At 49.2% G+C, this 20,421-nt stretch overlaps 1 long non-coding RNA gene across 1 annotated transcript; it reads right to left on the reverse strand.

The window, feature by feature from the left end:
* Positions 1 to 9,843: 9,843 nt before the first annotated feature.
* Positions 9,844 to 11,682, reverse strand: LOC148056979 (uncharacterized). The gene is made up of 3 exons (XR_015702099.1): positions 11,581 to 11,682; positions 10,797 to 11,260; positions 9,844 to 9,979 (listed from the first exon to the last, which is right to left on the reverse strand). It is a non-coding gene; the product is annotated as an uncharacterized LOC148056979 (long non-coding RNA).
* Between the last annotated feature and the right edge of the window lie 8,739 nt (positions 11,683 to 20,421).

Below are 20,421 nucleotides of genomic sequence, written 5' to 3' on the forward strand. Positions count from 1 at the left end.
TTTGCATTAATTTAACTTGCACAGCTGTGAATCGATACCAGCAGATTATCTGTCTCCAAGATACGCAGTTATCATTTGACCAGGGGTTTTTTGCGCCTTACGTCATTAGGAGCGACATCTGGCCAGCCGCGCTGCCCGAGAGAGATGCTACTGAACTGCCAGGGAAACGCACCCTTGAAAGCCAGACAGAAAGAAAAGTACTTCAGAGCACTCCGTCAAACGAGCGGGGGGGGAAAACCCGTAACGTTCAGTTGCCTCTCCTGGTCAACGTTTAGAACAAATACCTAACGGCTCAAATACACCTAAGCAATTGTACGCCACAGCTAGTTGGCAGTTAAAGTTGAAACAACGCCACAGCTAGTTGGCAGTTGCAGTTGAAACAATGCAAGGCAGTTTGTATAGACAATTTTAACTTTTTTTTTTTTCCTAAAGTTACATCTAGGGTAGAAAAATCAGTGAGAGAAGAGATCCCCCATACGGTTTTACTTTGCGGGCGGAATCCAGTCCCCGGGGCTGCAATGCCTAAGGCTACCAGAAAGGACCGGCAGATTTGCTAACGCTTTTGGCTGCACCGAAGCACGCAGAGGAACGCGTGTTGATGACATCTCGGCTGTTGCACCTGAGAACCAGCGATGCCATCAACTTCCGGAAGACGTGCTGTGCTCGGGTCTTTGGAAGGAAACGGACTTTTCTTTCTTTTTTTTTTCTTTTTTTTTTTTTTTTAAGAGAGCGGAAAGTCTCGCTGCTGCTGACTTCTACTGCCAAGCGCATCATCTCTGAAGATCCCCACTCTGATGGGGAGTTCATAAAACACAACTTCTTTGAATGAGAAAGACTTCCATTCTGGAAAATCTCTTTCCAACTGAAGTAAGAAACCACACGCTGTAGGTTAAGGAAAAAGGACGCTGCCGAAGCAGTAACTCACCAAAACCACGTCAGGACTCGCTGTCGCTACTTACAAGGCTGGCAATGCTTCTCGGGAAAGCGACGCCGATTCCTCCTCTTTTGTCCACGTCTCTCCTTGGACCTGGATCGCTTTTAGTACGGACGCTAGTATCTCAGTAAGCTTTTCAAGTACTACTCTAAGATATTTTCAAAACTTACTGACTGAAAAAGCACACAACAGACGATCCCTCAGAAACATCTGTAACGCGACGCTTCCCGGACACGTCCGTGCTTTAAGCTACGACGGCAAGATAAGCAGGGCTCAAGAAACGCCATGCCGATGAGGCGACGCGTTCGAGACCCTCGGGAGGCTTACCGAGGGGCCCCATGATCACCAAGAGCTACGGAAACATCAAGACCCGAGAAAGCCAGGGTACGAGACACAGAAGACAGACTACGCAAAAGCAGAACGCACAGACACAGGATGGAACCGCCCTGCCCAGCCAACGTCAGCAGCGTGCTAAGAACAGTAACCCGGTCCTTTTCCCTTCCCAAAGGAGACTGCTCCTGGACAGGCCTCTCCCCGACACCAACTTTATAACCCCTCCCTGCAATTCCTATCCTTGATACCTCCTCAGCCCTCACCCCGCAACTGAGCTTTCAGAGGGCCAGGGATCTGAATCCACCCTCAAAAAAGAAAAAAGAAAACCACCACACACCGAACTAGAACATTCCTGCACTCACTCAGTTCTTCTTCATCATCTTAAAAAAAAAAACAAAAAACAAAAAAACAAAAAAACCCAAAACCTCCCAACCCAAAAACCCACAGCACACTAACAAACTAAAACACAGTGCTGGTATTCAGCATCGGTCTGGTTACTGCCAACCGCTTCTGCGACACCCTCCTCCTCAAAAGCACCGCACCGCTCTGCTCCCCTGCTCCACGCCTGTTCTCAAGAAAGATGCTGCGGCTGTCGCTCGGTGCACCTAGGATGCCAGGAGACACAAAGTTCCCGTGGCGCTCGGGTGAAATAGCCAGCCCCGTGTGCCTCCCCTCTACCACCCAGCTCACCTCAACTTCTCGGCTGATTCTCAAGGCAGCCAGCACAGCTCCCACAAAACCAAACGGGAAATGATTAACCAACATGCCATTTCATACTTTACTATTAAATGACGACCCGGCTGACAACCACCTCGCCTCCTCCAGCCGCTCCTCAGCGGGAAGCTACGCCCTCCGAGGCTGTTAAAAGGGAGGACCCTAAGGAAAGAGAACAACTCCTTGAAAACTAAAGACAGGGAACGGGATAAAAGCAAAAAAAAGTCAATAATGACGGGAATTAGGGCAACAAAGAGAAAAAAATGAAAACCGGGGACAGTGAACTAAAAGAGAGACGTAGGAAGACAATTGAAAAAGCAAAGGTACTAATAGAGACAAGGAAGAATTAAAAAAGGGAAACGGCAAACGGAATACAAGTAGACAGAAGCTTTTGTCGTGGTTTAACCCCAGCCAGCAGCTAAGCACCACACAGCCGCTACGGGGGAGAAAATTGGAAGGGTGGAAGTCAGAACACTCGTGGGTTAAAGGAAGAACAGTTTAACAATTGAAGGAAAAGACAACAGAATAGTAGTAATAGTACTAGTAGTAATAATAATAAACCAATAACAGTATACAAAGCAAGCGATTCACTCTACAGGTGCTCACCACTCGCCGACCGATGCCAAGCACGTCCCCGAGCAGCGATCGCTGACTCCTGGCCAACGACCCCCGTTTCCCTACCGAGCGTGACGTCACACGGGAGGGAACAGCGCTTCGGCCGGTGCGGGTCAGCTGAGCTGGCTGTGGCGCCTCCCAGCTTCTGGCGCACCGGGCAGAGCACGGGAAGCTGAAAGGTCCTTGAGCGGTGTAAGCGCTACTTAGCGACAAACAAAACGTCAGTGCGTTACCAACATTGTTCTCATCCTCAATCCAAACCGCAGCACTCTGCCAGCTACTTGGCCCAGCCCCGTCTTCGCTTCATGGGTCCCACCTGGGCTGCCCTAGCTGGAACCCATCAGGAACTGAGGCCATCACCCCAGCCCCACAGCACATCACTGCGTCCCCTGGACCCAACCGCAGCCGCTCACCCAGAGGCCAGGGGCTGGAAACACATCTGGGGTCACAAAGGAGGCAGCAAATGTTTGTTCCTTCACGCCCATCAGAAATCCCAGCAACGAGCTGGTTACGAGGCTTGGTGCCCAAAGGCAGCGGGACAGAGGGAAAAGAGGGACGAGGAAAGCAGAAGGAAGGATGGAGGGAGGTAGAGAAGAGGTGTAGGACAGGGAGCCAGAAAACGGGATACTGGGAACAAGAGAGGGACGGGGAACCGCACAAGGGTGTTGAGAGAGAGAGAAATGGAGTGCAGCGAGGAGGAGGATGGGGAGATCCCACAGGAACAGGGAGCAACAGGGGGCAGGGGAGAGAGACAGAAGGGACCGAGCGGGACAACAGGAACAGCAGAGAGGGACAGAGAGAATAAGAGACACACAGGCAGCGGCGGGGCGGGGCGGATAGAGGGAAGTACAAAAGGGGGGAAAAGCAAAAAGAATTAAAAAAAAGTGACAGGAAGTTGGATAGAGGCAGTCATAGAAATAGAAATTAAAAAGCAACAAACATAGGCAAGAATTAAAAATTAGAGAATGTAAGACAGAGCGAGAAATAGAAAGGGAACAGGACAGAGAGGCAGGAAATGTAAAAAATTGTTAAAGGGAGCTATGTAGAGGGAGATTTGAAAGGGAAAATAAAAAACAATGGACTACAGGAAACACAGGAAAGAAAAATGGGACAGGGAACTAGATAAATGGAGAGATAGAAATAAGACGTTAAAAGCAACATGGTACGTGACAGGAAAGTATTAAGAATAAGGGAAAGGGAACTAGATAAATGGAGACATAAAAAGAAAATTTTAAAAGCGACAGGGTAAGGAAAACCAGAAAAAATTAAAAACAGGGAGAGCAAACTGCGTAAAAGATGAGAGAGAGAAAAATTCAAAAAGGATGGGACAGGAAAGAATTAAAAAACAGGGATAGGGACCTTGATAAAAGTAGACCTAGAAGGAAACTTGAAAATGCCAAGAGGTACAGCACAGTCAGCAAAGAACTAAAAACAGGGACAGCAAACCAGATTACATATGGAAACAAAATTTTAAAAGCCGAGGGATAAAGAGAGGGGAAAATGAAAAAAATAGAGATGGCAATCTAAATAGAGACATACGAAGAAAAGAGATGAAGTGAAGCACAGGCTGGAGGACAGACAGGAAAGCATTAACAAATAAGCGCATTGGATGGGATAAAATTAGACATCGGAAAAATAAAAGCCACGTCTCTTAGGAAAGACAAGAAAAAACTACAAAATAAAGAAAGGGGGACAAAGAGAGAGACGCATACAAAGTAAATTTTAAAAGCAACGGGGTACACAACAGACCGAAAACTATTAAAAAGTAAGGATAGGGAGCTTGATCAAAGTAGATGTAGAAAGAAAATTTCAAAAGCAACTGGGTAGAGGACAAACAGAAAGAAAATTAAACACAGAGGCAGCAAACGAGATAAAAGTAGACATAGAAACAAAAATTTTAAAGCCGAGGTACTAAGACAGGAAAGAATTAAAGAAATAGCAACAGCGAACCAAACAAATGCAGAGAGACAGAAATTGTAAAAAGCGACCGCACTAAGGAAAGATGAGAAATAATTAAAAAATAATGACAGTGAACGGAATAAAGGTAGAAAATTTTTGAAGCAACAGAGTTTAGGGAAATAGAGGAAAAAATTTAAAAGTAGGGGCACTGAACTGAAACGGGGACATAGGAAGAAAATTGAAAATCAAAGGCACTAAGGAAATAATTAAAAATAAAGACATCGAAGGGAAAAATGTAGACAGGGAAAGAACGTTTTAAAAGTGATGGGTATGAGGGAAATAAAGGGAAAAAATTAAAAGATAGGGACAGCGAACTAAAACAGATGTGGAAAGAAAATTTAAAAAGCAACGGCACGAATGAAAGAAAAAGAAATAATTTTTTAAACAACAGCAAAGGGAATAAAAGTGGGCATAGAAAGAACATTTAATAAGCAGAGGGGAACTAGGGGAATAAAGGGGAAAAATTGAAAAATAGGGACAGCAAACTCAGAGATGGAGAAAGAACATTGAAAAAGCGAGGGCACTAAGGACAGACAAGAAATTATGAAAAGAAAAGACAGCAAAATAAAGACTGCAAAGGGAATAAACGTAGACAATTTTAAAAGCGACAGGGATTAGGGAAATAAAGGGAAAATTATGAGATAAGGAGAGCAAACTAAAACAGAGATGTAAAAATAAAATTTTTAAAGTGACGGCACTAAGACAAGAAATTATTAAAAAAATTCAAAGGTAATAAAAGTAGGCATAGAAAGAAGATTTAATAAGCAGAGGGGAATTAGGGAAACAAAGGGAAAAATTAGGAAATAGGGACAGTGAACTAAAATAAATGCAGAAAGAAACTCTAAAAAGCAAGGGCACTAACAAAAGACAAGAAATTATTAAAAGACAAGACAGCAACATAAAGACAGTGAACGAGGTAAAAGTAGAAAAATCTGAAAAGCAAGGGGGATTAGGGAAATAAAATGGAAAAATTTAAAAATAGGGACTGAACTAAAACCGAGATGTAGAAAGAAAAGAAATAATTAAAAAATAAAGGCATCAAAAGTAAGAAAAGTAAGCATAGAAAGAACATTTTAGAAGGGGGCGATAAGGGAAAAATTAAAACATAGAGACAGCAGGCTAGAACAGATTAAAATAGAACATCTAAAAAGCAAAGGAATTAAAGAAAGGCAAGAAGTAATTAAAAGAACAGCATAATAAAGACTGGGAACGGCATAAAAGAAAATTTTAAAAAGTAACAGGGATTAGAGAAATAAATGGAAAAATTAAAAAATAGTGGCAGTGAACTTAAAGAGATGGAGAAGGAAAATTTAAAAAGTGAGGGCACTATGGAAAGACAAGAAATAATTAAAACATAAATACAGGGAAATAATGACAGCTACTGGAACAAAAGGAGACAGAAAACTTTAAAAGAAACTGTGATTAAGGAAATAAGGATAACATTCAAAAATAGCATCACTGAACTAAAATGGAGATGATGAAAGAAAATCTAAAAAGCGATAGCACTAAGGAAAGACAAGAAAGGACAATCAAAAACTAACAGCAGCAAACGGGATAAAAGTAGAACATTTTAAAAGCCAAAGGACGGAGAAAGGAAAGAACTAAAAAATAGCAGCAGTGAACTACAATGCAGAAATAAAAAAAAAAAAAAATGCACTAAGGAAATACAAATCATTCAAAACTACAGATGGTGAACAGGAGAAAAGTGGGCAGAGAAAGAAAATTTGCAAAGCCGTGAGCATTAGGGAAAAGAAGGGGAGGGAACTAAAAACTAGGGACAGCAAACGAAAGGCAGAGCAAGAAAATTTAAAACGGGAGGGCCCCAAGGAAAGACAAGAAATAATTAACTAGAGCACAATAAAGACAGCAAAGGGGATAAAAGGAGACAGAAAATTTAAAAGCAATGGAGATTAAAGCCATATTGAGCAAATGAAAAAACGGCGATGGCAAACTATAAGGAAAATAAGGAAAAAATTAATCGAAACTGTGAACTAAAAGAGAGATGTAGAATTAAAAAATTGTAAAAGCAATGGCAGTAATGAAAAACAAGAAAAAATAATTAACATCTCATGACAGCAAAGGAGATAAAAGTAGAAAATTTTAAAAACCAATGATCAAGATTAAGAAAGGAAAAAAGGAAAACCCAAATATTAAGATTAAGAAAGGAAAGCACTAAAAAATAGTGACAGCTAACTACAACACAGACATAAATAGACATTTTAAAAAGCAAAGGCACTAAGGAAAGACAAGAAATCATTAAATAATAAAGACAGTGAACAGGACAAAAGTAGGCATAGAAAGAAAACTAAAAGAAAAAGAAAACAAACTAAGAGAGAGCTGTGGAAAGAAAATTTTAAAAGGTAGGGCACTAAGGAAAGACAAAAAAATAATTAAAGATAAATACATCAAAATAAAGACAGGAAATGGTATAAAAACAGACAAACTTTTAAAAGCAATGGTGATTAAGGAAATAAGGAAAAAATTTTAAAATCCCATTGGTGAACTAAAATGGAGATGGAAAAGAAGATTTAAAAAGTGATGGCACTAAGGAAAAACAAGAAAGAATAATTAAAAATCAATGACAGCAAACAAGATGCAAGTAGAAATTTTAAAAGCCAAAGGATTAAGAGAGGAAAGCAGTACAAAGTAGCAACATTGAACTACAATGCAGACATAGACAGAAATTTTTAAAAGCGACAGTGCTAAGGAAAGACAAGAAATCATTCAAAATAAAGACAGTGAACGGAATAAAAGGAGGCATAGAAAGAAAACTTAAAAAGCAATCAGCATTAGGGACAGTGCACTAAAACAGAGATGCAGAAACAAAATTTTAAAAAGCAAGGGCACTAAGGAAAGACAAGAAATAATTGGGAAAATTAAAAAACAGGACAGCGAACTAAAGGGACGGAGAAGAAAAATTCAAAAAACGAGGGCCCTAAGGAAAGGGGGCAACAGGAGACAGGAGAGTGCTTAAAGGAAGCGGCGATTAAGAACATCAGGAAGTGATTTAAAAACCCGCCTCGGTGAACTAAAACGGAGACGGAAAAAACGGAAAAAGACAGAAAATTATTTTTGAATCATTTATATAATACAGCAGATATAGGTTTGTATTTGGAAATCCTTCTTTTTATATATATATATATATATGAATTCTGTATATATACATATGAATATTATTTTTCAATATATATATATATATATATATATATATATAAAGGCGAGAGATTTTTCTCTACTGCAATGCCTCACACCCGTATTTACAGTTTTGAACGTTTTTAATCACACACACGAATTTTCGAGGCCGATTCCTCCTCTTTTGTCCACGTCTCTCCTTGGACCTGGATCGCTTTTAGTACGGACGCTAGTATCTCAGTAAGCTTTTCAAGGACTACTCTAAGATATTTTCAAAACTTATTGACTGAAAAAGCACACAGCTTCTATGACGAAAACAAAGCCTGTTTCTTCTGAACGCCTGAACTCTTACAAACGGCGTCTTTCCTCTTTTAGGACGCAACTATTTTCCCGATATCATTTCCTAGTAAGCGCACAGAAACAGAAGATTGCGCTTTCAGGAAGGCAAAATAAACGGAGGGAAGTCGGCTTTGCACAGGCAGAACACGCTCCAGCGCAGACCTTCTTTTCCTTTTAGGATCTGCGTTAAAATAGTTCCTAGAAAAACTACAGAAGGAAGGAGAGCTGGCGCATTCTTGACGTTAACTTTGAAGTCCATGCTCCAAGCGCCTTAGGAAAAACGCGGACATGCATCGCGGACGTACCTTGTACTCGCAGACCGCTACGCTGCCTTTCCGTCCGTCTTGCGCTTTCACGGCAGAAGAAAGGGCGACCACGGTGAAACGGCGGCAGCTGACACTCTGCTGAGAGAGGAAAAAAAACCTGTAGCATAAAGCTGGGGAGGAGTCCCAAGCTGCCCGGTTTTGTGAAGTCTTGCGAAGGCTACAGCCGAGCGAAGGAAAAAATAGCCGTTTGGAACATATTGCCAAACAACATTCGGCAATAAAACTCGGAGGCGTTTGACACGCGCCCATTTTTTGGTAACTTGCTATTTGCTTCCTGTTATCGTTGTTCTTCCTTCAGAACCTCTACTTGGAGCCAACTTCTTTGCTACCGGTTCAAGCGTTTCCCTTCCTGGTATTACTAGCACACGGGCCCAGGCAAGTCCCTGAACTGCTCTTCCGAACTTCTCCAAACGACAATTACAGCCACGAAAGAGGACTTCAAGAGAGGAAAAGGAGAGGCCGGGCAGCAAAAAAGCTCTGCAGGCTGCCACCAGTCAACATTCCACTCTTTTTTTTTTTTTTTTTTTCTTTTAAATACACCCCCCCCCGCCCCCAAATACAAACAAAAAAACCCCATGACCTTGTATTTTTTTTCCTTTGGGAGCTCACCCCTGTCTCAGCACAGTGTCCTCCACAGAGCAGGAAGCGCAGACGATCTGTATCCCGATTTGCACGCGACGAATCCGTGTTCAGAAGAAATAGGCCAGATCTGTAAGACCGGTGTTATTTTGGGGGTTTTAACAATCACAACGCAATTGCATCGACCGACGCGTTTGTGAGAAAACTCCTTAACTTCTAAACGTAGCACCTCCTTGGGTAAAAAACGTGAGCGAGATTGAAAAAAAGGGATGATTCAGAGCTCCCGCTCACGATGGAGCAGTGGCGAAAGGAATGAAAGTGAAGACAAACAGCAGCAACAGGAAGTGAAATTCGGCTTTAATTCTAGGCACGTGCTTAAGAGACTCTCCAAGCCCACACCTCAATCCTAGGAGCGACTAGCCCTTTTCTGGAAGGACAAACTTTGTTACTTCAAAGTCCTAGACCGAAGGCTCCACGGAACAGAACGTGCACCGAGCCACAGGCCACCGTGCCATCGACGCTCTGATGGCAAAGAAAAACCAAGGAAAACTAAAGTTTAAAGATCGGTTTCCATCGCGTTTCATTCCTTACGTTTCCACTGGCACCTAGGTGCTCCAAAATGAACTCTACTGACACCGCATGTTACTAACAATTTAGTTCTGCGTATCAAAACAACAGGCTATTTCCAGCTCGCCCATCAAAGTAGCACGACCGACCAGAAGAGAAACACCGGACCCCTAAAGAAGGGAACAGGCAGCTCTTCATTTCTCCTAGAGGAAAGTCTGTTCTTTTGCCCGGAAGGCAAACAGCCGAAACTGCCAAGGGAGCACTGCAGGAACGCGGCGCGCTCTCTCAGCTGCAATTTGTCATCGGCTTTTCTGCACGGGCAGCGGCTTTGCCTTTCCTCTGGCTTTGATGTGGCGCCCCTGGAGCGTCCTCGACCCGGCAAGGGTTTCTCTCCGCTCCCGCAGCCCCAGACACGCGATTACCTGAGCGCCGAGCGGAATCACCCACGCGGGATTTTCTTCCCGGGACGCAGAAGGTGACGCTGGGAAAGGAGGAGGCAAAAAAGGAAGCGGTTTGTCCGGCAGCCACGGCCCTAGAAACTACACCTCCCGGCATGCCCCGGGGAACCAACGTGACCGACCAAAAGCCCCGGATGCCAGGGGACGCAGCCCTCCGTGCTTTGGGATCCTGCGGGGACACCGTTCACCGCGCCACCGCCGCACGTGGAAGCCCCGCCGAGCCCCCAGCGCGGCTCCGCCGCACGTGGAAGCCCCGCCGAGCCCAGCGCGGCTCCGGGCAGCCCCCGCCACCGGCTGCAGCCGGCCCCCACGACCGGCGCCGACGCGCAGCGCGCCCCCCGCTGCCCCGGCCCGCCCCGGACCGGCGCGGCTCCCGGCGCGGCGGGCTCCCCGCTGCCCAAGCCCCGAGCGGCGCGGCTCGGCGCGGCGCTCCCGGCTACCCACCGCCCGGCCCCGGAGCGGCGCGCGCCCCCCCGCCGCCCGGCCCCGGACCGGCGCCGCCCGGCTCCCCGCGGCTCGGCGCGGCGCCCGCCCGGCCCCGGACCGGCGCGGCTCGGCGCGCGAGCGCCCGCCCGGCCCCGGACCGGCGCGGCGCCCGCCCGGCCCCGGCGCGGCTCGGCGCTGCCCCGCCGCCCGGCCCGCACCGGCGCGCGGGCGCCCGGCCCCCCCCACCGCCCGGCTCCGGACCGGCGCGGCGCCCCCCCCACCGCCCGGCTCCGGGAAGCCCCGCCCGCCCGGCTCCCACATGGCAGCGCACCCTCCCCGCCCCCGGCCTCCCGCCGGCCCCGCCGCCCCCCCCCCCAGGCACCGCCGCCCTCCTCGGGGCTTTCCCGCTCTCACCTCCTCCCTGCCTGCAGCCGCAGCCCAACGACCGCTCCGCTCCGCCCCGGGCTCCCGCTGGCCCCTCCGCGGGGGGAAGCTGCGCCCACCGCGCGATGCCCGCCCGCGACGCACCGCGCATGGTCTGGGAGGAATTCCAGTTTAATCTCTGTGGGCTGGACGACCTTCTGTATCATCCAGGGGACTTCTCGTTTCACCTCTATGCTCTGGAGGGCCTTCTCGATGGTCTGGGTGGACTTTCGGTGTCATCTCCATGGTCTGCGGAGCCGCCCTATACTCCGGGAGGACTTCCGCTTGCATCTCGATGGTCTGAAGGACAGTCTTTAGCATCTGGGAGGACCTTCTGTCTCCTCTCTATGGTCTGGAGGACCTTCTCAATGGTCTGGGTGGACTTTCGGTGTCATCTCCATGGTCTGCGGAGCCGCCCTATACTCCGGGAGGACTTCCGCTTGCATCTCGATGGTCTGAAGGCCATTCAGAAGCAAAGGGGTTACGGGAGGGGGCGAGCAGGGGAGGGGGGGCACGAGACCGGAGGGCAGGGGACGCGGGGGGCACGTCACGGGGAAAAAAAAAACCCGCACGGGGGGGAAAAACCTTGTGTGGGGGGACGTTTGGGTGGAGAGCACTTGGGAGGGCGCAGAGACAGGCAGAGGAGGACGGGGGGCAGGAGACGGACACGGACGGACAGCGGCTGTGTGTGGGTAGAAAGGTGCACGGGGGGACACGGGTGGGGATGACCTACACCAGGGGGTCCGCCCGGCATAATCCACAGCAGATAACTCACCTGGGATAAGCCGCAACGGATAGTCCGCTCCGGAGAAGGAATCCACGCCAGATAATCCCCAGCAATGCCCCTCAAACTGCCAGCGGTTCACCCCAAATTTGGCCCAAATTGGTGTGGGTTTTGCGTTTGGGTTTTTTTTTTGGGGGTTGGTTTTTTTGTTGTTGTTGTTCTGTTCTGTTTTGTTTTTTTCTTTTACATCATACAAAACTTGGGGGTTTCTGCTTTTCCAAAATATTCAGTTCTGGGGTTTTCCGGCGCTTTTCCACATCATAACAATGGGTCATTTTTGGGTTTCTGCGTTAAAATGTAGCGGGGGTGGGGGTGCTTGCTTTCCAAGCTGCACAAATCCAGGTGGATTCGGCTTTCCTGGGAGCCCCAAACTGTGTTGCTCCCCCCCTCCAAATCGTGTGGCCGCGCAGGGGAAAGTCCCCGTTTGGGGGAAACTGGCCCCAAAGCGGGATGGGAAAAGGGGGAAGGGACAGCTTTGGAAAGTGCTTTTATACCTTCAAGAGAGATTCGAGGGGGAGGTTGAGTTTTTAAATCCTTTCTATAAACAGGGTTTCTTTCCGTTTTATAAACCTTCTGTAGCATAGACATTTACACTTACGTAGCTAGTTACACATACACATATTCAGGCAACAGAAACCTTTGATGCATATTACCTGTTTACACTGATATCTACTACGCACACATGCCTATTTACACTTTCATAGATTTACGCTTAGATATCATCTCTACTTACACATCCGTGTCTATTTACACTTCGTATTCTATAGAACATCTATTTAGATGAGCTGGCTGTTTAGACTTGGATATTTTGACACTTTGGTATCTTAGACTTCTCTCTTTAGACTTCGGTATCTACTTACAATTCTCTCTATTTAGACTTAGTTATCTGTTTACACTTCCATAGAACCTATCCTTCCATTACACAGAAGACCGACCCTAATGCTTTTAATCACACACACACACACACACACACACACGAGTTTTCAGGCATTTTGGGGCTGTGACCCCCCCTCCTCTGGGGGGGAACCTCCCCGTGACACCTTCATCCCCCACTCACCTGCTCCTCTGTTTCATCATCACACCCCCCGCCCCCAGGGACGTTGGGGTGCCCCAAATGACATCATCACCCCCCAGGCCCCTCCAACACTTTTTCATCACCCCCCCAAAAAAGGCACAAAACAAGGAAAACAGCCCCGACCGGCAGCTCGCTACTTTAATAATGCCGTTTACATATGTAGGCGCCCCCCGAAAAGGGGAGCTCCGCCAGAGAAATAAAATGGGGGCAGCCCCCCCAAACGGTTGCAGCCCCCCCCAGCCCCTGTCCCGCAAGCCGGCGGCTGCCCCACGCCGCGGGGGGAGCCTGCCAGGGGACGGTGACGCACCTCTCGCTCAGGCTCTGCTCTGCCGTGCTCCCCCTCCGTTCCCGCGCTGGGACGGGCTCCCCGGGGCAGCGAACCTCCCCGCTCCCTCTTGGCCCGGCACTCTCCCCACCAGACAGCCCTCGCTGACGCACCCGCGGGGCACCCGCCGGAGACAGAGCCAGGAGCCTCCAGGCACGGGGCCGGCCCCTTACCCTCGGGACGCTTCACGACCGGCAGGCCAACCTGGGCCGGGGGGGACCTAGCGAGCATCACGAGACGCCTGCAACGAGACACCTGAAAAACAAAAATCCCAAGCGATATTTCCGCATGTGAAAAAAATAGCACAGCAGCGAGTAGAGGAATTCAGTCAGAGCAAGGGAGGGGAGAGCAGTTGAGCTCAAGGAGGATTCGAGGTAAGCAGGTCAGCTCAAAACACAAGACGTCCTTTAAAAGCTAGAGCGACCTGAACGCTTCCAATCAGCATTAAGACTAACCGGTACGATTCCGAACACGTTCTGCGCGTAAAAGTACGCGCTCTTGCCGGCGTTGGAAAACGTCTCACCCCTTCCTTACGGCACGGCTGCAGGGAGACAACCCTGCGAGGCTGCAGGACAAGGGCGTACCGCAATCAGAATCTACGCTTACAGATCCGCCGCAACAGCTACGGCCCTCGCGCTCCTGCGCATCTTGCTGGCTCGGTCGATAAAGCTGGAAGCGAAGCGTAACGCTTTCGAGGGTAAAAGGAAAACCAGAGGACAAATCGCAGCAATTCGCTTCATACTAAAAAAGCTGTGCGTGTGCTTACAGACATCCAATAAAAATACTTCTACTGGAGAAGGGCTGGATTGTCCTTTTGCGTTAATTTAACTTGCACAGCTGTGAATCGATACCAGCAGATTATCTGTCTCCAAGATACGCAGTTATCATTTGACCAGGGGTTTTTTGCGCCTTACGTCATTAGGAGCGACATCTGGCCAGCCGCGCTGCCCGAGAGAGATGCTACTGAACTGCCAGGGAAACGCACCCTTGAAAGCCAGACAGAAAGAAAAGTACTTCAGAGCACTCCGTCAAACGAGCCGGGGGGGGGGAGGGGGGGAAAAACCCGTAACGTTCAGTTGCCTCTCCTGGTCAACGTTTAGAACAAATACCTAACGGCTCAAATACACCTAAGCAATTGTACGCCACAGCTAGTTGGCAGTTGCAGTTGAAACAACGCCACAGCTAGTTGGCAGTTGCAGTTGAAACAATGCAAGGCAGTTTGTATAGACAATTTTAACTTTTTTTTTTTTCCTAAAGTTACATCTAGGGTAGAAAAATCAGTGAGAGAAGAGATCCCTCATATGGTTTTACTTTGCGGGCGGAATCCAATCCCCGGGGCTGCAATGCCTAAGGCTACCAAAAAGGACCGGCAGATTTGCTAACGCTTTTGGCTGCACCGAAGCACGCAGAGGAACGCGTGTTGATGACATCTCGGCTGTTGCAACTGAGAACCAGCGATGCCATCGACTTCCGGAAGACGTGCTGTGCTCGGCTCTTTGGAAGCAAACGGACTTTTCTTTTTTTTTTTTTTTTTTTTCTTTTTTTTTTTTTTTTTTAAGAGAGCGGAAAGTCTCGCTGCTGCTGACTTCTACTGCCAAGCGCATCATCTCTGAAGATCCCCACTCTGATGGGGAGTTCATAAAACACAACTTCTTTGAATGAGAAAGACTTCCATTCTGGAAAATCTCTTTCCAACTGAAGTAAGAAACCACACGCTGTAGGTTAAGGAAAAAGGACGCTGCCGAAGCAGTAACTCACCGAAACCACGTCAGGACTTGCTGTCGCTACTTACAAGGCTGGCAATGCTTCCCGGGAAAGCGACGCCGATTCCTCCTCTTTTGTCCACGTCTCTCCTTGGACCTGGATCGCTTTTAGTATGGGTGCCAGTATCTCAGTAAGCTTTTCAAGTACTACTCTAAGATATTTTCAAAACTTACTGACTGAAAAAGCACACAACAGACAATCCCTCAGAAACATCTGTAAGGCGACGCTTCCCGGGCACGTCCGCGCTTTAAGCTACGACGGCAAGATAAGCAGGGCTCAAGAAACGCCATGCCGATGAGGCGACGCGTTCGAGACCCTCGGGAGGCTTACCGAGGGGCCCCATGATCACCAAGAGCTACGGAAACATCAAGACCCGAGAAAGCCAGGGTACGAGACACAGAAGACAGACTACGCAAAAGCAGAACACGCAGACACAGGATGGAACCGCCCTGCCCAGCCAACGTCAGCAGCGTGCTAAGAACAGTAACCCGGTCCTTTTCCCTTCCCAAAGGAGACTGCTCCTGGACAGGCCTCTCCCCGACACCAACTTTATAACCCCTCCCTGCAATTCCTATCCTTGATACCTCCTCAGCCCTCACCCCGCAACTGAGCTTTCAGAGGGCCGGGGATCTGAATCCACCCTCAAAAAAGAAAAAAAGAAAACCACCACACACCTAACTAGAACATTCCTGCACTCGCTCAGTTCCTCTTCATCATCTCAAAAAAAAACAAAAAACAAAAACCAAAAAAACCCAAAACCTCCCAACCCAAAAACCCACAACACACTAACAAACTAAAACACAGTGCTGGTATTCAGCATCGGTCTGGTTACTGCCAACCGCTTTTCTGCGACACCCTCCTCCTCAAAAGCACCGCACCGCTCTGCTCCCCTGCTCCACGCCTGTTCTCAAGAAAGATGCTGCGGCTGTCGCTCGGTGGGCCTAGGATGCCAGGAGACACAAAGTTCCCGTGGCGCTCGGGTGAAATAGCCAGCCCCGTGTGCCTCCCCTCTACCACCCAGCTCACCTCAACTTCTCAGCCGATTCTCAAGGCAGCCAGCACAGCTCCCACAAAACCAAACGGGAAATTATTAACCAACATGCCATTTCATACTTTACTATTAAATGACGACCCGGCTGACAACCACCTCGCCTCCTCCAGCCGCTCCTCAGCGGGAAGCTACGCCCCCTCCGAGGCTGTTAAAAGGGAGGACCCTAAGGAAAGAGAACAACTCCTTGAAAACTAAAGACAGGGAACGGGATAAAAGCAAAAAACTTCAATAATGACGGGAATTAGGGCAACAAAGAGAAAAAAATGAAAACTGGGGACAGTGAACTAAAAGAGAGACGTAGGAAGACAATTGAAAAAGCAAAGGTACTAATAGAAACAAGGAAGAATTAAAAAAGGGAAACGGCAAACGGAATACAAGTAGACAGAAGCTTTTGTCGTGGTTTAACCCCAGCCAGCAGCTAAGCACCACACAGCCGCTACACGGGGGAGAGAGAATTGGAAGGGTGGAAGTCAGAACACTCGTGGGTTAAAGGAAGAACAGTTTAACAACTAGCTGAAGGAAAGACAACAGAATAGTAGTAATAGTACTAGTAGTAATAATAATAAACCGATAACAGTATACAAAGCAAGCGATTCACTCTACAGGTGCTCACCACTCGCCGGCGACCGGGGATGCCAAGCACGGTCCCCGAGCAGCGATCTCCGCTGGACGCCTCTGGCCAACGACCCCCCGTTTCCCTACCGAGCGTGACGTCACACGGGAGGGGAATAGCCCCGCTTCGGCCGGTGCGGGTCAGCTGAGCTGGCTGTGGCGCCTCCCAGCTTCTGGCGCACCGGGCAGAGCACGGGAAGCTGAAAGGTCCTTGAGCGGTCTAAGCGCTACTTAGCGACAAACAAAACGTCAGTGCTGTTACCAACATTGTTCTCGTCCTCAGAGAATCCAAACCGCAGCACTGTGCCAGCTACTAGGAAGAACCTTAACTCTCTGCCAGCCGAAAGCAGGAGGCTTTGAACAGCAAGGGCGATGGAAGAAATAAGGAAAAACTTAATCAATAGCGACAGGGAGCTCCCCTCGGAGAAGGAAAATTTAGAAAGCGAGGGCACTAAGGGAAGAGAAGAAACAATTAAACCCAACTAAACCCCAAGGGGAAAAGTCAACATAGAACACTGAAAAAGCAACAGGGATTAGGGAAATAAATGGGAAAATTAAAAAACAGGACAGCGAACTAAAGGGACGGAGAAGGAAAATTCAAAAAACGAGGGCCCTAAGGAAAGACAAGAAAGAATTAAAACATAAAATACAGGGGAATAAAGGCAGCAAAGAGGACAAAAGGAGACAGGAGAGTGCTTAAAGGAAGCAGCGATTAAGAACATCAGGAAGTGATTTAAAAACCCGCATCGGTGAACTAAAACGGAGACGGAAAAAACGGAAAAAGACAGAAAATTATTTTTGAATCATTTATATAATACAGCAGATATAGGATTGCATTTGGAAATCTTTCTTTTTATATACATATATGAATTCTGTATATATACATATGAATATTATTTTTATATATATATATATATATATATAAAGGCGAGAGATGTTTCTCTACTGCAATGCCTCACACCCGTATTTACAGTTTTGAACGTTTTTAATCACACACACGAATTTTCGAGGCCGATTCCTCCTCTTTTGTCCACGTCTCTCCTTGGACCTGGATCGCTTTTAGTACGGACGCTAGTATCTCAGTAAGCTTTTCAAGGACTACTCTAAGATATTTTCAAAACTTATTGACTGAAAAAGCACACAGCTTTGGTGACGAAAACAAAGCCTGTTTCTTCTGAACGCCTGAACTCTTACAAACGGCGTCTTTCCTCTTTTAGGACGCAACTATTTTCCCGATATCATTTCCTAGTAAGCGCACAGAAACAGAAGATTGCGCTTTCAGGAAGGCAAAATAAATGGAGGGAAGTCGGCTTTGCACAGGCAGAACACGCTCCAGCGCAGACCTTCTTTTCCTTTTAGGATCTGCGTTAAAATAGTTCCTAGAAAAACTACAGAAGGAAGGAGAGCTGGTGCATTCTTGACATTAACTTTGAAGTCCATGCTACAAGCACCTTAGGAAAAACGCGGACACGCATCGCGGACGTACCTTGTACTCGCAGACCGCTACGCAGCCTTTCCGTCCGTCTTGCGCTTTCACGGCAGAAGAAAGGGCGACCACGGTGGAAACGGCGGCAGCTGACACTCTGCTGAGAGAGGAAAAAAAACCTGTAGCATAAAGCTGGGGAGGAGTCCCAAGCTGCCCGGTTTTGTGAAGTCTTGCGAAGGCTACAGCCGAGCGAAAGGAAAAAAGAGCCGTTTGGAACATAGTGCCAAACAACATTCGGCAATAAAATCCCGGAGGCGTTTGACACGCGCCCATTTTTTGGTAACTTGCTATTTGCTTCCTGTTATCGTTGTTCTTCCTTCAGAACCCTTACTTGGAGCCAACTTCTTTGCTACCGGTTCAAGCGTTTCCCTTCCTGGTATTACTAGCACACGGGCCCAGGCAAGTCCCTGAACTGCTCTTCCGAACTTCTCCAAACGACAATTACAGCCACGAAAGAGGACTTCAAGAGAGGAAAAGGAGAGGCCGGGCAGCAAAAAAGCTCTGCAGGCTGCCACCAGTCAACATTCCACTTTTTTTTTTTTTCTTTTAAATACACCCCCCCCCCCCCCCAAATACAAACAAAAAAACCCCATGACCTTGTATTTTTTTCCCTTTGGGTGCTCACCCCCGTCTCAGCACAGTGTCCTCCTCTCCACAGAGCAGGAAGCGCAGACGATCTGTATCCCGATCTGCACGCGACGAATCCGTGTTCAGAAGAAATAGGCCAGATCTGTAAGACCGGTGTTATTTTGGGGGTTTTAACAATCACAACGCAATTGCATCGACCGACGCGTTTGTGAGAAAACTCCTTAACTTCTAAACGTAGCACCTCCTTGGGTAAAAAAACGTGTGTGAGACTGAAAAAAAGGGATGATTCAGAGCTCCCGCTCACGATGGAGCCGTGGCGAAAGGAATGAAAGTGAAGACAAACAGCAGCAACAGGAAGTGAAATTCGGCTTTAATTCTAGGCACGTGCTTAAGAGAGACTCTCCAAGCCCACACCTCAATCCTAGGAGCGACTAGCCCTTTCTTCTGGAAGGACAAACTTTGTTACTTCAAAGTCCTAGACCGAAGGCTCCACGGAACAGAACGTGCACCGAGCCACAGGCCACCGTGCCATCGACGCTCTGATGGCAAAGAAAAACCAAGGAAAACTAAAGTTTAAAGATCGGTTTCCATCGCGTTTCATTCCTTACGTTTCCACTGGCACCTAGGTGCTCCAAAATGAACTCTACTGACACCGCATGTTACTAACAATTTAGTTCTGCGTATCAAAACAACAGGCTAGTTCCAGCTCGCCCATCAAAGTAGCACGACCGACCAGAAGAGAAACACCGGACCCTAAAGAAGGGAACAGGCAGCTCTTCATTTCTCCTAGAGGAAAGTCTGTTCTTTTGCCCGGAAGGCAAACAGCCGAAACTGCCAAGGGAGCACTGCAGGAACGCGGCGGCGCTCTCTCAGCTGCAATTTGTCATCGGCTTTTCTGCACGGGCAGCGGCTTTGCCTTTCCTCTGGCTTTGATGTGGCGCCCCTGGAGCGTCCTTGACCCGGCAAGGGTTTCTCCCCGCTCCCGCAGCCCCAGACACGCGATTACCTGAGCGCCGAGCGGAATCACCCACGCGGGATTTTCTTCTCCCGGGACGCAGAAGGTGACGCTGGGAAAGGAGGAGGCAAAAACGCAAGCGGTTTGTCCCGCACCCACGGCCCCAGAACCTACACCTCCCGGCATCCCCCGGGGAACCAACGTGACCGACCAAAAGCCCCGGATGCCAGGGGACGCAGCCCTCCGTGCTTTGGGATCCTGCGGGGACACCGTTCTCCCGCCACCGCCGCACGTGAGAAGCCCCCGCTCGAGCCCCCAGCGTGGCTCCAGGCAGCCCCCGCCACCGGCTGCAGCCGGCCCCCACGACCGGCGCCGACCCGGCGCCCTCCCACTGCCCAGCCCCGAAGCTGCCCTCGGCGCCCGGCCCCGCACCGGCGCGGTGCCCCCCGCCGCCCGGCCCCGGCGCGGCGCCGCTCGGCACGGAAGGCCCCTCTGCCGCCCGGCCCCGGCGCGGCGCGGCGCGGCTCGGCGCGGCGCCGCCCGGCTCAGGACCGGCGCGGCGCCCCCCACCGCCCGGCTCCGGACCGGCGCGGCGCCCCCCACCGCCCGGCTCCGGGCTGATCTCGCCACCGGCCCCGACCCGACGCGCCCCCCTCGCCCGGCTCCGGGAAGCCCCGCCCGCCCGGCTCCCACATGGCAGCGCACCCTCCCCGCTCCGTGCCTCCCGCCGGCCCGGCCGCTCCCCCCCCCAGGCACCGCCCCCCCCCTCCGGGGTTTCCCGCTCACCCCCTCCCCCGCTGCAGCCGCAGCCCAACGACCGCTCCGCTCCGCCCCGGGCTCCCGCTGGCCCCTCCGCGGGGGGAAGCTGCGCCCACCGCGCGATGCCCGCCCGCGACGCACCGCGCATGGTCTGGGAGGAATTCCAGTTTAATCTCTGTGGGCTGGACGACCTTCTGTATCATCCAGGGGACTTCTC

This window comes from Nipponia nippon, unplaced genomic scaffold (assembly GCF_047370975.1).
Source record: "Nipponia nippon isolate SJK-2023a ecotype South Korea unplaced genomic scaffold, ASM4737097v1 scaffold_101, whole genome shotgun sequence".
Classification (NCBI taxonomy): Eukaryota; Metazoa; Chordata; class Aves; order Pelecaniformes; family Threskiornithidae; genus Nipponia; species Nipponia nippon.